Source organism: Rattus norvegicus, chromosome 7, assembly GCF_021556685.1.
Source record: "Rattus norvegicus strain SHRSP/BbbUtx chromosome 7, alternate assembly SHRSP_T2T, whole genome shotgun sequence".
Lineage (NCBI taxonomy): Eukaryota > Metazoa > Chordata > Mammalia > Rodentia > Muridae > Rattus > Rattus norvegicus.
In genome coordinates this window covers 53451442-53466006 of record NC_141540.1, presented here as the reverse complement: position 1 = coordinate 53466006, position 14565 = coordinate 53451442, and positions in this window count along the sequence as shown.

Here is a 14565-nt window from a genome sequence, read left to right as displayed (position 1 = left end):
AGGAATGTCTCTTGGGTCTCCAAGCTCATTCATTCTGCAGGTATTTCTGAACACGCCCTGGGCGTCAGAGAATAATAATGATTAGGATCTAGCATGGCAAAGAAAGCCAGGCTGAGTTCTTGCCTTTACAAGGAAACACAGCAATCCAATAACAACAAAAAACTTAAGTAATTGCAATTTCACATGCACAGGGGGAAAGGAGGGACGGAGGAAAGAAAGAAGATATTGATGAGGTTGGAAAACAATTGAGAACCCTCCCCGATCTGCTGAGGTAAAATGTCTAGAAGTTCCTCAGAAAGCTATAGAGTCACCGTATGGCAATTCCACCCATAAATGAACGCCTAAGAGAACTGGAAGCATGGTTATTATTACATAGTACTGACTGCATGGATACTCAAAGAAATATGGCTCATCCCCAATGTTGAAGCAACCCCGAAGTCCTACCAACTGATAAAGAAAATGTGCTTCGAAGGATGGCAGTCATTTAGTCATGAAAAAAAGGAATTGAGGATTGATACGTAAGATAGCCTGAGTTAACCTGAAAACATGCCAAGTGAAAAAGTCAGTGTGACAACTGGTCCTGGTTACCACCTTGACTACATCTGGAATGAACTACAATCCAGAAATGGAAGGTACGCCTGTGATGCAGATCTCGAGACTAGAAGACACAGATTTCTAACCTGGCTCTTGACATGGAAATCTTGAAGCATAGTGGCCATGAAAAGCTTAGGCCCAAGCAAGGTAGTACATGCCTTTAATCCCAGGAGACTGAAGCAAGCAGATCTCTGAGTTCAAGGTCAGCCTGGGACAAAGCAAGTTCCAGGTCCAGGTTGGTGGTACACACCTTAATCTGGGCCAAGGCCTCCATAAGGACACTGGAAGAAGGCAGACTCACTCTTCAACTGCTTGCACTTACTTGCCAGCACATCTGTTGGAACCTATTTCGACAGAAGACCCACTCAAACAACACAGCCTCTTAGGTCTGAGCAACTACTAGATTCTTAGACTTCCCACCCACGGCTGCCCATTGTTGGGTTAGTTGGACTGCAGACTGTAAGTCATTACAATAAATTCATTTAATATACAGAGACTTCCCATAAGTTCTGAGACTCTAGAGAACCCTAAGACAGAAGTTGGTACCAGGATTGGTTCTAGAGAAACAGAAATATAAAGGATGAATTGTTTACAAATCTGGAATTGGTTTAATAATTTGCCAACACTTTCTAATTCACCAGCACCTTCAACTACTGAAAGCTCTCCAGATACTCTTGTTCCTGGGAGCTCATAGAGTATGGAAAGCCTACAGTGGAAACTATTTCAAACTTAAGGGAGCTAACGCCTTTGATGATCTTCTTCCATCAACAGTGACTGGCGACAAATTAAGTGATCCAGGATACAAAGTTTTGTACAATTTGGGGGAAAATAAGAAAAATTATTTTGCTGGCTTGTTGCTCTTAGTATCTCTGGACAAATTGATAAGGAAAAAGAATGAGCTGTATGATAAAATCAAACGGCTCCAGATGCAGGTAAACAATCTAAAGGTTTCTAAGTGCCCTTGAAGAGAATCTTCTCTCCAGCAGCCATAGAGCTCGAGATGCAGAAAGTCAAACTGAAGCCCTCCTTATCAGTTTGGCCAGATTACAGCAAAAATTCAAGTCTCAGCCTCAGTGGGTGTCAGGAGTGATAATTGGCAAAGAACTGGATCCTGTAAGTTGGGGCAGATTTGTGTGCGAGGACCCTGTTGAAGCTGAGAACTTCAAATCTTCAGATTCTCAAGGGTTTACCTCACCTGAGGAAGTGGTGCCCTCAGCCCCACCCCTTGAAATAATGCCTTTCTCACATGAGGAAATTAATCCTTCAGAGTCTGATAAACCAGCAGTGACTTTCTCAGAAGAAAATGATGGACAAGACAATACTGATGCTCCTCAAGGCCCACCAATAGTTTCTTCTAGACCAGGCTCAAGGCAAAGCAGGCCCCTAGAGGGGAGGTAGAAAGTGTCCTCCATGAGGAAATGTGCATCACTACTAAGGAGCTTAATGAGTTTGCTAATTCATTCAAGCAGAAGTCTGGGGAATGTGTGGGAATGGATTTTAAGGGTGTGGGATAATGGTGGAAGGAACATAAAACTAGATCAGGCTGAGTTTATTGATATGAGCCCTCTGAGTGGAGATTCTAGGTTTAATATGGAAGCTCACACAGTTTAAAAAGGTGTCAGAAGTTTGAATGGTTGGCTGAAGCATTTCTCAAAAGATGGCCAGGGAAATTGCAACGCTAGAGTGGATACGCTGTGTAAAACCTAATCCTCCACAGTGGGGAGGCCCAAAAGATAGGCCCTTCATGAATCCTATAAGATGCAAATTGGTAAGAGGGGCACCAGCACATTTGAAGAGTTTTGTTCTTGCCCTTTTCCTTGTGCCAGACCTTAGAGTTGGAGATGCTGCCTCTCAATTAAATGAGTTTAAATGCAGTGGGTTTAATTGGGCCCCAAGGTAACAAGGGCCAGGTAGCAGGCAACATTGAATCACCAGACTCAAGGTGATCATAGTTATTATAATGGGCAGTGTAGACAAAACAATGTTTATAATGATATAGCCCATAATAGTCAACACAGGAGAGGAGAAATTTATAATGGCATGACTTGTTCGGACCTTTGGTACTGGCTAATCAGTCATGGTGTTTCCAGGCATGAAACAGATTGGAAGCCTACTGCATATCTGTTTGATCTGTATAAGCAGAAAAATTCTCAAACCAATAAAAGAAAGGCTAAATTAGATCATGGCAAAAGGCAATCTCGGCCAGTAGAACAATTTCCAGACTTGAGCCAGTTTGCAGACCCAGAACCCCTTAAATGAAGGGGTGACCGGGTTCTCTTGAGGAAGGACCTTGATAAGACAGCTAAAAGTTTTGCTGTTAGCAAAACTTTCTCCAGTTCTTCCCCAGAGGGACCTACAACCTTTTTACAAGGGTGACTGTACATTGGGGGAAAGGAAATCATCAGACTTTCCAGGGTCTATCAGATATTGGTTCTGAATTGACACTGATCCCAGGAAACCCCAAGAAACATTGTGGCCCTCCAGTTAAAGTAGGGGCTTCTAGAGGCCAAGTGGCTAATGGAGTTTTGGCTGATGTCCAATTCATAGTAGGTCCAGTTTGGGGGAACACAGCTTGTGGTCACTTCCCCAGTTCCAGAATGTATAATTGGGATAGATTTACTTGAAACTGGCAGAATTCTCACATTGGTTCCCTGACCTGTGGAGTGAAGGCTATTATGGTTGGAAAGGCTAAATGGAAGCCTTTAGAGTTGCCTCTGCCAAAGAAAATAGCAAGTCAAAAGCAGTCTCATATTCCTGGAGGAACTGCAGAAATTACGGCCACTATCAAGGTCTTGAAAGATGCAGGGGTGGTGGTTCCCGCCACGTCTCCCTTTAACTCTCCTATCTGGCCAGTGCAGAAGACGGATGGCTCGTGGGGACAGTTGACTATCAAAAGCTAAATCAGGTAGTAACCCCGATTGCAGCTGCTGTACCAGATGTAGTTTTGTTCCTTGAGCAAATTAACACATCTCCTGGTACCCGGATGGGAAATAAATCCAACCAAAACTGAAGGACTGTCTCTGTGATCAGGCAGGCCCACGTAGGGCCTGAAAGCACAGTTGTCTATGGTTGGGTCAGCTGGACTACAGACTGTAATTCAGGGAAATTCTTAGGAGTCCAAAGGTGTGGGCATGCAGAGACAGTCCTTCTAAGGTAAAAGATCAGTTTTTGTACCTGGCCCCTCCTACCACCAAGAAAGACGCACAACGTTTAGTGGGTCTATTTGGACTCTGGAGACGGGGCATTCCTCACTGGGGTGTGTTACTCAGGCCCATTTACCAAGTGACTCGGAAAACTGCTAGCTTTGTGTGGGGCCTGGAACGGGAGAAGGCTCTTCAACAGGTCCAGGCTGCTGTGCAGGCCGCTCCAGTGGAAACCAGACATTTGACAATAAAACGCCAAGTCACTATGTGACCTGAACTGCTCGTCATGGGCTGGGTGTTATCAGACCCTTCAAGTCATAAAGTAGGACGTGCACAGCAGCAGTCTATTATCAAATGGAAGTGGTATATACTCAATCAGGCCCGGGCAGGTCCTGAAGGCATGGCTGTCTATTGTTGGGTTCACTGGAGCACAGACCTGTGAGTCACCACAATGAATTCCTTTAATATACGGAGACGTTCCATTAAGTTCTGTGACTCTGGAGAACCCTGATTAAGATAGACAGATTGACAAACCGTGTATGACTCCCTCTAAATTAATGCCTAGACAGAGCAAAAGCGCAGATAGAAGTAGATGAGTAGTTATTACATAGTTGGGAGAACAGTAATGAGCGAGGGATGTCTGTGGACAATGTGATATTTGGGACTGGATAGAAAACCTTCTGAAATTGTATTTGATGCCTGCACAACCTTTTCAATATACTGAAAAAAAACTGAAGTATATCTTTTGAAAGGGGGAGGGGGCTAAGGTAAACTGGTACTCGATAAAGCAAAGTAATTCTCTCTCGTGTGATTAGCGTCATATTAGGACAGAGTGCTTGTTTTGCACAGCTGAGCTAGAAAAAGAAACTCAGAAAGTATTCTGAAAAGAAGAGACTGTAAGCATGAATGGTAAGAAGGACAGAGGAAGAAGGGATCAGCTCTTAGGAAAGAGCGGGGTGTACTTAGTGCAAGGGTATGGGAGTGGGGGTGGGCTGGGGTACGCTGTCCATGAAGGGACTCTAGCCAGCCTTGGCAAACATGACTCTGACAGCTCTTGACCTTCTGCCCCCTGCCCTGCCCCATTCCCTCTGCCTTGCTAAAAACTGTTAGATCGCATTCCTGAAGCTGGCCACCAAGGTCCATTCACTTCTTAGGCCATTTTCTCATCCTGAGGCTGACTACCAAGGCCCAGCTAGCAGAGTACTGAAGTCCCGTCTATCAAAAGCCCTGCTTTGGCTCACCTAATTAACATGCGCAATGAAAACAAAACACCTCATCCTGACTGGGGGGTTTCCTCTTTTACCTTCATTAACTGTCAGTTGCCTATGGGCCATGTCTGTCTCCTCTCTACCCAGAAGCAGTCCTTTGTCACTCTGGGACAAATATCCCTGCCTCCTCTCTCTCATTCTCCCCAGTCTTCTATTTCCTGTCTTTGTCTCTTATTCCCTCCCACTCTGTCCCTCCGGGGCAAATAAATCTGTGTGCTAAGAACTAGGTCTTGGGAGTGTCCTGTCCATACTGGTCCCTTCGGTCTGTTGGAGGGATATCGTTATTGAATCCTAATGGGTAGAAGCTGTGTTTGCGATGCTCAGTGCACAGAGGCGAAGCCAGGAAAGGAAAACCACCAATAAGCGAGAGCCAGGCCCTCACCCCACGGACCCCGTGAAAGAAAGAGAATGAGTGACAGGGTTGCATTTAGTCTTCTGAAAGGCCGTTTCAAAGCTGTGGAGGACCAGCAGGCCGGAGGTAGGAGGAAGAGCTTGGAGGTTACTGAACTATGTCAGAACTGGCTTTTCCCAAATAGAAAGAACTGGGAAGGCTGGGAGCTGCCTGTCCTTCCCTGCCAACCACAGCAGCACTAGTCTCTATGGGAAGAGTGATGTACTTTCATCAGGAGGGGGTCCTGACGCTGAGGAGATGTGGGGCAAGTTTTCCAATTTGCCCTACTCCAGCTTTTGGCCCCAACTTTAAATTCAGTACTCTACTCTCGGGCTCCATTTCCAGACCCGCATGATAACAATGGTCCTTAACACTGGCCACCGAGAAAGGTGTGTTAAAATGATTATACATTCGAGGGTCAGAAACACTTACATACAAGGTCCTGCCTTCACACGGCCGAGCTTCACCTCTGGTCTCCGTTTCCTCAAAAGCAAAATGGGGACCACGAAGCACAGCTTTGTGCTGAGAACATCACGTGGTTTATACATAAAAGCCCCTTCGTTAGGCCTCAAAAGACAACTCCACACCATTCAGGCCACTAGGATACTAATTCTATAGTTGTAACTGTAATGCTTCAATGTGAGCCCCGCACCGAACCGTAACTAGTGTTGACCTGGACTTGTCGACGTTTCGGCATGCTAGGAGGGGTTGTTTCATGATTCGTACCCACGGTTCCTAAAATATCATTTCAAAGTCAGATGCAGTTGAGTTGATCCCTTAAAGGTCCAAGAACATCTCGGACAAGCCATCAAGCCACACTTGTTTACTGTCTTTAAGTCAGGGGAGGCCAAAGTTCCAGGTAAAGGCTCCCCTTTCTAGAACTCAGCCCAACACCCAGGCAGCAGACCGTAGAAATAGTTCCAAGCGCTGAACCGATGGAATGTAGTCTGGAATGCTAATATGGGAGGTGAAGAACAGCGTGTGTGAACACAGCAGGACGGTCAATTTAAAGAAGGCCCTCCTGAAGGCTACTGAGGCCTTCCAGGCACGCTGCCTTCCAGGATTTTCCGCAGAAAGGAAGAAGTTTCAAAAGCAGGCAAGGAGAGAAGGTACCAGGTGCGTCCAGGTGCGTCCCAGTCACTGGGCTATCAGCACCAAGTCCTTCCTCCCCTTTGCTTAGGCTGCAGTTTTAAACATTAAAACAAAAATTTCCATACTGATCTAAGGAAGTGAAAGCAAGCCCCTCATCTCTGGAAAGATCATACCTCTCTCTCTCTCTCTCTCTCTCTCTCTCTCTCTCTCTCTCTCTCTCTCACACACACACACACACACACACACACACACACACACACGCCTCTCACCCCATATACACATATACCAGATCTCTCTCTCTCCCTGCCTCTCCCTCTCTCTTTCATACACACACATTTCACACACATATAAGATCTCTTTCTCTACCATACACACATACCATATTTCACATACATACACACCAGACCCCCCCACATATAGACATGTCTCCCCCCACACACCAGATCTCTCTCTCCCCCCGCTTTCACACACACTCACTCACAATCACATCTCTCCAAACACACACCAGATCTCACATACATACACACCAGAACGCAACACACACACACACACACACACACACACACACACACACACACACACACGTCACCTGTTACGTTCAGTGATCACTGCAGTGGATTTGAAGCAGCACAAGGTGGCAGAAGCACCTTAGAAATGCAGCTTAAAGGAACCCTAGGACAACCTGAAGAGTGCAGCAAAAAACAGGTCTCTTCCAGCCTGCGAATGTGAAAAGAAGCAGGGTCAGAGAAATGGACGGTGCAGGGTATAGATAAGCGTCTCCATCTTCATCCGTGCTTAGGAGTTAATTATACCAGATAGGTAACTTTTTTATCATCCTTTAAATGTTTTAACATATTATTATTATTTAATTTAAAAATGTAGCATTATTAAATTATCATCTTTCTAAAAGTAGCAGCAGGACGGAATGCCAAGCATCTATTTCACAGGAGACTGAAGGCACCTGTGTTGGCCGGTGTTTGTTACAGGAGGTCCTGAAAAAGATCACTGGTTACAATGTGGATCGTTTTAGCAAGATCAGCAATGTTTTTCTGTTGTTGTTTTTTGTTTGTTTGTTTTTAATTCACACCAGTAGCCCCTGAGGTAGCGAGTTAACTTTTTTCCCTAGAAGATTTGATTTCAAAACAGTAACTGATTATCTGAGATCGCCAAGATTGAGCAAACAAAATGGTAACTTCTTAGATTCCACAGCTGGATGGAGTGAAATTCTGTTCCTGTCAGAAGGCCCTTCACTCTGACACCTAGGCAACCTCAACCTCTGACGTGACTTGTAACCACTTGGACTTTCATGGTTGGTTTGCTTCCTTTAATCTTTCAAACCAATGTCTGCAGTGGGTGAGTGTTGTCATTTTTCACGTAGAAATTACCCAAAACAATTTCTTAAAATACTTAGGTATTTAAGCAGTCGGAGCCACTTAACGCTTTTTAAAGATCTCTGCTAATGGGATTTGCTCCTGGAGAATTCCTGGAGCCAGTTCTGTGCTTGTCTGCTGCTTTTTGAGTGACTAAAGCTGAAGCAATGAGGATTGGTATGAAGTCATTTTGTCACCTTGGAAAACTCACCCAACAGAGATTACAGTGATTTTAGGCAACTGGGTGGGAGATAGGGTTCTCCGAACCCTACGTCAAATATTGGTAAAATTCTGTGTTATAATAACTTCACTTTTGGCATCCTAATTCAGTCTCTTACTGTGCTGGTCAACATATACTAAGTTAAAAGTAATGTGAAGAAACGTTTCTCTTTTAAAAGAAAGCTAAGTTTGCACTAACTAATCCAGTGCCTCTCAACCTGCAGGACTTGACCCCACAGGGGTTGTATATCAGATATTCTGCATATCAGAAATTTACTTGACAATTCATCACAGTAGCAAAATTACAATTATGAAGTAGCAGCAAAATAATTTTATGGTTCAGGGAAGCACAACATGAGGAACTGTATTAAAGGACCCAGGCATTCAAGAAGGTCGAGAGTTGGGGTTGCGGATTTAGCTCAGTGGTAGAGCGCTTGCCTAGGAAGCGCAAGGCTCTGGGTTCGGTCCCCAGCTCCGGAAAAAAAAAAAAAAAGAAAAAAAAGAAAAAAGAAGGTCGAGAGCCACTGTTCTATTCAATTGTCTTTGGGAACAGATGTTACTCATAGACGTTACTCATAGACGTTACATAGATGTTACTCCTTTGTAAGAACCCAGTAGAGGAAATTCCCTTCAGGAACAGTGTCACGAGGGTCCCATAACTTTTAATCGAAGGATCTCTCTGATGGCTTCCGCTTTGCCCAGCAACTTTGACCAATTTCCCATCTTACTCAAATATCTGCGGCCAACTCGGAAAGGGGATTTCCTGGACTCCGTGTACCTTGGTGAAGTCTGCAGCAGCCCCACACAGCACGTGATGCAATTAAGTAGAAGGAAGAAAAAAGCTCAGCTTAAAGAAACCCCACAGTGCTGGGTGTTCCTGTGGCCCTCAGCCTTCCTGCGAGTGTGAAAACTCAAGACTGGGACTCTTATCATGTGAACACAACATCAGCATTAGAACATTCATTCTCTTCCCCGGTTGATGACATTTCTGAGAAATAGAGGCTACCCATTTCCAGGGTCCTGGAAAAGATTTGAAAACATGAACTGTACTGTGTCTTGTCTTGGGAGGATCTTAAAGCCTAAAGATCTTGGCTTGGGAAATTTAGAAAAGCAAACAGTAACTCAGATGACTGGAGAAATTAATCTAAATTCCTTTGCTCAATTGTATCCACAACCTCTAATAAAGAATAATTTAAGTTTTGGCCCTAAGTGTGCTTGTCATTCTAGGAGAATAGCCCCTGTTCTGTTTGTCTCTCCTCCGTTTCTATTCTGCCCACGTGAATTAAACCAAGGAAGAGCAGCTGAACCTAAGCTCATTCCAATGCGAGCCACACAACCTATGAACTCCATTCTAATTCAAGTTTAATTTACTGGCTTCCTTGAGTCACAAATGCGTGACCTACTGGAATCCAAGATGGGGGTCACAGAAGGCAATTACAGACCAAAGAAGGAATGCCAGAGAGAGGGGGGGGAGGGAAGGGAAGGGAAGGGAAGGGAAGGGAAGGGAAGGGAAGGGAAGGGAAGGGAAGGGAAGAGAAGAGAAGAGAAGAGAAGAGAAGAGAAGAGAAGAGAAGAGAAGAGAAGAGAAGAGAAGAGAAGAGAAGAGAAGTTTCAAGCAAGACTGGAAATAACCAGCCCAAGTCATGACTTAGGAAAGATGAACATCTTCTGAGTGTAAACACCAATTCCTCTCCTAGGAAACACAGCAGATGCCGCACTGGAATTAATTCATGCATTCACTCACTTATATTACAAATGTTATAAAATACAAGGGAGATACTATTATGATCATTTTTATATTAAGTAGAGGCACAAGAAAAGGAAATGACAGTCACTTAACCATGAATCAAATCTTAAATATGATCAGTGCTGTAGCCGTGGTTTAAAATTTAAGCTTTTGGGCCAGCCACGGGGCTCTGTGGGCAGGGCTGCTGGCTCACAGCACATGGCAACCTCGCTTAGATTCCCAGGCCCTAAAGGTGACGTTGGAGAATAGACTCAGAGCTGTCCTCTGACCTCCACAGACACAGTAAGGCATGCAGGTACCTACATACACACACCACACACATACCACACACACACACACACACACCACACACACCACACACACCACACACCCACATACCACACACAGCACACCATACATACACACACACCACACACACCACACACACCACACACACCACACACCACATACACTCACCCACACACACACCCACACCCACACCCACATACACAACACCATATACACCACACCCCACACATACACCACACACACACACCACACACACACACACCACATACCACACACACACACACACCACACCACACACACACCACACACACACACACACACCCATACACCACCCACACCACCCACACACACGCCACACCACACACCACACCACACACACACACACACCACACACCATACACACACACACCACACACACATACACCACACACACCCCCACACACCACACTCCATACATACACACACACCACACACACCACACCACACACATACACCACATACACACCACACACCCCACACACACCACACCACACACACACACACACACACACACCACACACCATACACACACACCACACACACACCACACACACACCATACACTCACCCACACACACACCCACACACACCACACACACCACACACATACACACACACACACACCACACACACCACATACACACACACACACACACACACACACACACACACACACACACACCAGATAAAATTTAAGCCTTTGTGTTCTTTTTGCCAGGGTTTAGGATTGTTAGGCTACACTGTGACAGAATTCTTCCTTAAAATTCAAAACATTTCCATTTCATCTTAAGTACTGGTTTTGCTTTGTAAACAAACCTGTTTCTTTTCAATTAAAAAACAAAATTTAAACATATAAGAACACCTGACCACATACATACATACATACATCAGAGTTCTATACACGGTGCAGAAATATTCACCACTTGAACACATCAGTAGGCAAAAGGGAAATTGGGGGGGGTATGTTAATTCCTATTTTAGCATTACTTACTAAGTTTCTCTTCCGTTTGCAGATTCTGTGTCTCTTTTACATAGTACTGTTACACAGGCAGAAACTTGTAAATAAGAACTCATTAGTTATAAAATATTTCAAGTAGTACCTAACGTTCATCAATGGCATAAGAATTTTGAAGAGGGGAAAGAAAATGAACCAAAATTCCAGGTCCCCCTGATGTAACTAGACAAAGTCCTGCTGCACTCCCTCCCCTCCCCCTCCTTTAAAGCTCCTTGTTTAGTGTTTAGAACACTGTGTCCACATTCAATGAATTCCTTACATTCCTTTACCGACATACCTCTGAACCACGAATCCAAATTAGGTAGTCATTTTACCTGTTACACAATAAATCAATTGTCTTGCACAAGTTTCACAGCCTATCAGTGACAAGAAGAGAGGGCAAATCTCTGATGGCTATCCTGACCGCACCAGGTCATTAGTGCTCACAGGATCTCCTGCAACACCGTCACCGGATCAATGCGGTTCTCAGAACTGGATCTCATTCAATTGTCCTTTAGTTTCTGGATACTCACGCTTTTCTCTTTTTCCTTTTTAAACTAGCTCTGCCTCTTTTTGTATTCATGCTTTGAGAAACAATAAGACTTTTTTTTTAAAAAGTGGGTCAGGATGGGGCTGGGGTGGGGACCACTGTAAATAACTAAAAAAGCAAAAAGCAACACCTGGATAACCTCCAAGTAGACAAACCTACTGATTCGAAGAGTGTTAACAACATACACGTCTGTTACACGGCTTAGAGAGTGAGTGTCTGTCACTCTTGAGAGTTTCAGGAGGTAAGCGCAAGGGATGAGATGAATGGAGAATAAAGACGCATCTTTGTGAATTATTTTTATAGCCGGTGGGACAAAACTGAAATAAGGAACAGTTGACTTACAAACAGGGAAGAGGTTGGGAAGGGAACTCTATTGACTGGGCAAGACTCGTCGAAGAAACAGCACATATACTTGTGAGCTCGCATGAGCGTGCGAATACACACGAGCACACACACGTACACACACACACGTACACACACACACACACGCACACACACACACGCACACATAAATTAAAAAGGAAAGCCTAGTCACTTAAAGAGGAGTTAGACACAGTCCTTCCACATTAGGAAGAAGCGTACCAAAGGCAGCCTGGAGGGTTGGGGGTATTCCTCAGAGCAACTGCACCGGACTAGTGCAGGTAAGGTCCCATGTTCAGAGTTCTCTAAGAAAGCACAGGGTAAAAAAACCTCCACCTACCACACCACAGATGCTGGTCCAGTCATTCAAAAGTCTATGGTCTCTTAGCCCTGACAGACTCTTAAGTCTTCTTGGAGCTCTGGGCTTGTTCCCACTGTGCCTATCACTAATTATTTAAACTTACTATAAACAGATATAGACATTCATTTAAACATTGCTTTGGATATCTTAACACAGTGTCCTTTCTCAAGACAGTAGAATTTAAATGACTGATTTTTCAAACTCCAGGTGCCTAAGGCATTGCCAGAATTTGTTAAAAGGACAGGCTGTTTAGTGCCTCACTCCAGAAAATGTTAGTTCGTGTGCCAGAGTGAATAAACATTTATTAAGGACCTTACAGGTATTTAATATCCCTCTATAGATAAAGAAATAAGAGACATGGGTGTACAGCAGCATTGCAAAATTAATAATAGATGCTGCAGGTTTTCTAATGAAAATGCACCAGATGTGGAACTCATAGCTATTCCCCTTTGCTCACAGATGATCCTGCCCTGCCCTTCCCCTCGCACAGTAGTTCTGGAGTCCACAGAAAGGGTAGAACTCAAGTTCTCAAGAAAGAATGTCTGGATTTATTTCTAGAAAGCATGTTCTGATTTAAGGGTTAGCCTTTCTTTAAGCCTGCCTGCCTGCCTGCCTGCCTGCCTGCCTGCCTGCCTGCCTGCCTGCCTGCCTCCCTCCCTCCCTCCCTCCCTCCCTCCCTCCCTCCCTCCCTCCCTCCCTTCCTTCCTTCCTTCCTTCCTTCCTTCCTTCCTGTCTGAATGTCTGTCAGCATCCCTTCTCCCTCCCCCTCCCCTCTCTCTGAGGCAGGATTTCACTAAGTAGCCATGACTGGTCTGGAACTCACAGAGGTCCGCCTGCCTCTGCCTCCTGAGTGCTGGCATTTAAAGCCTGTACCACCATCCCCAGCTAATTGAACATTTAGTTGTTTGGGTTTTTTTTTTTTGTTTGCTTTTGTTTTTTAATTTACTTGTTTGATGTGTACATTGGTGTTTTGCCTGCACATCTATGTTTGTATGACAGTGTCAGGTCCTCAGGAATTAGAGTTATAGACAGTTGTAAGCCGCCATGTGGGTAGTGGGAATTGAACATGAGTCCTTTGGAAGAGCAGCCATTACTCTTAGCTGCTGAGTCCTCTTCTCCAGCTTAAATATTTAGGGTTTTTAAATAGGAAATATATATATATATATATAAAACATTTCCTATAGAAAACACAGAACCACACACACATATACACATATATAATATTTCCTATAGAAAACACAGAAACACACACACATACATAAGCTAGGGGAGGTTGGACTGAGACCCATTATTCAGCCGAGGATGACCGAGAACTCATGATCTTTCTGCTTCTACCTGCTGACTGCTGGGATTACAGGTGGCTGGCACTAGGATTCCTGGTTTATGTGGTTAAGGGGTTAGACCAGGTTTTCATGCATGCATCCTACCAACTAAGCTATACCCCTAGCCCAGAAATAGTTGTGCACGGCAGTGGCTCAGCTGGCCCCTTAAATCTGTTCAAAGAGCTGCCAGCTGTCACATTAAAATTGCCTTAGTAGGCGATCCCTTTTCATTCTAATTGAAGCCCCAAGTATTTTTTTTTCAGTTCGAAATATTGCCTGTTTTCCCAATAATTTCACTCACCAAGGATGGTGGAAGTCCTATTACTTGTGAATTTAAAAGAGATTAAATTTTATTATATCTCACAAAAATCAGAAGTAAGTCCATCACACTTGAGATGAACAGGGCTAGTGTGTAACTCAACTGTATTCATTAGCTGTGTAAAGCAGGTGCGGAAAATGGACAACATGGAACCCGGAGTGTTTAAGAGAAAAATACAGGGCTGGAGCGATGGCTCAGGGTTTAAGAGCACCGACTGCTCTTCCAGAGGTCGCGAGTTCAATTCCCAGCAACCACATGGTGGCTCACAACCATCTGTAATGAGATCTGATGCTTTCTTCTGGTGTGTCTGAAGATAGCTACAGTGTACTCACAAACATAAATAAATCTTTAAAAAAAGAGAGAGAGAAATACAGCACAGAGGATATAGCCTGTGTCTAATTTCAATAGGGCAAAATCCCCATACCACTTAGATCCATTTTCTAGGTCACAGGGCAAACACTACTTTCATACTTGTCCAATTGAGCAGGAAATACATTTTGTTCTGAACT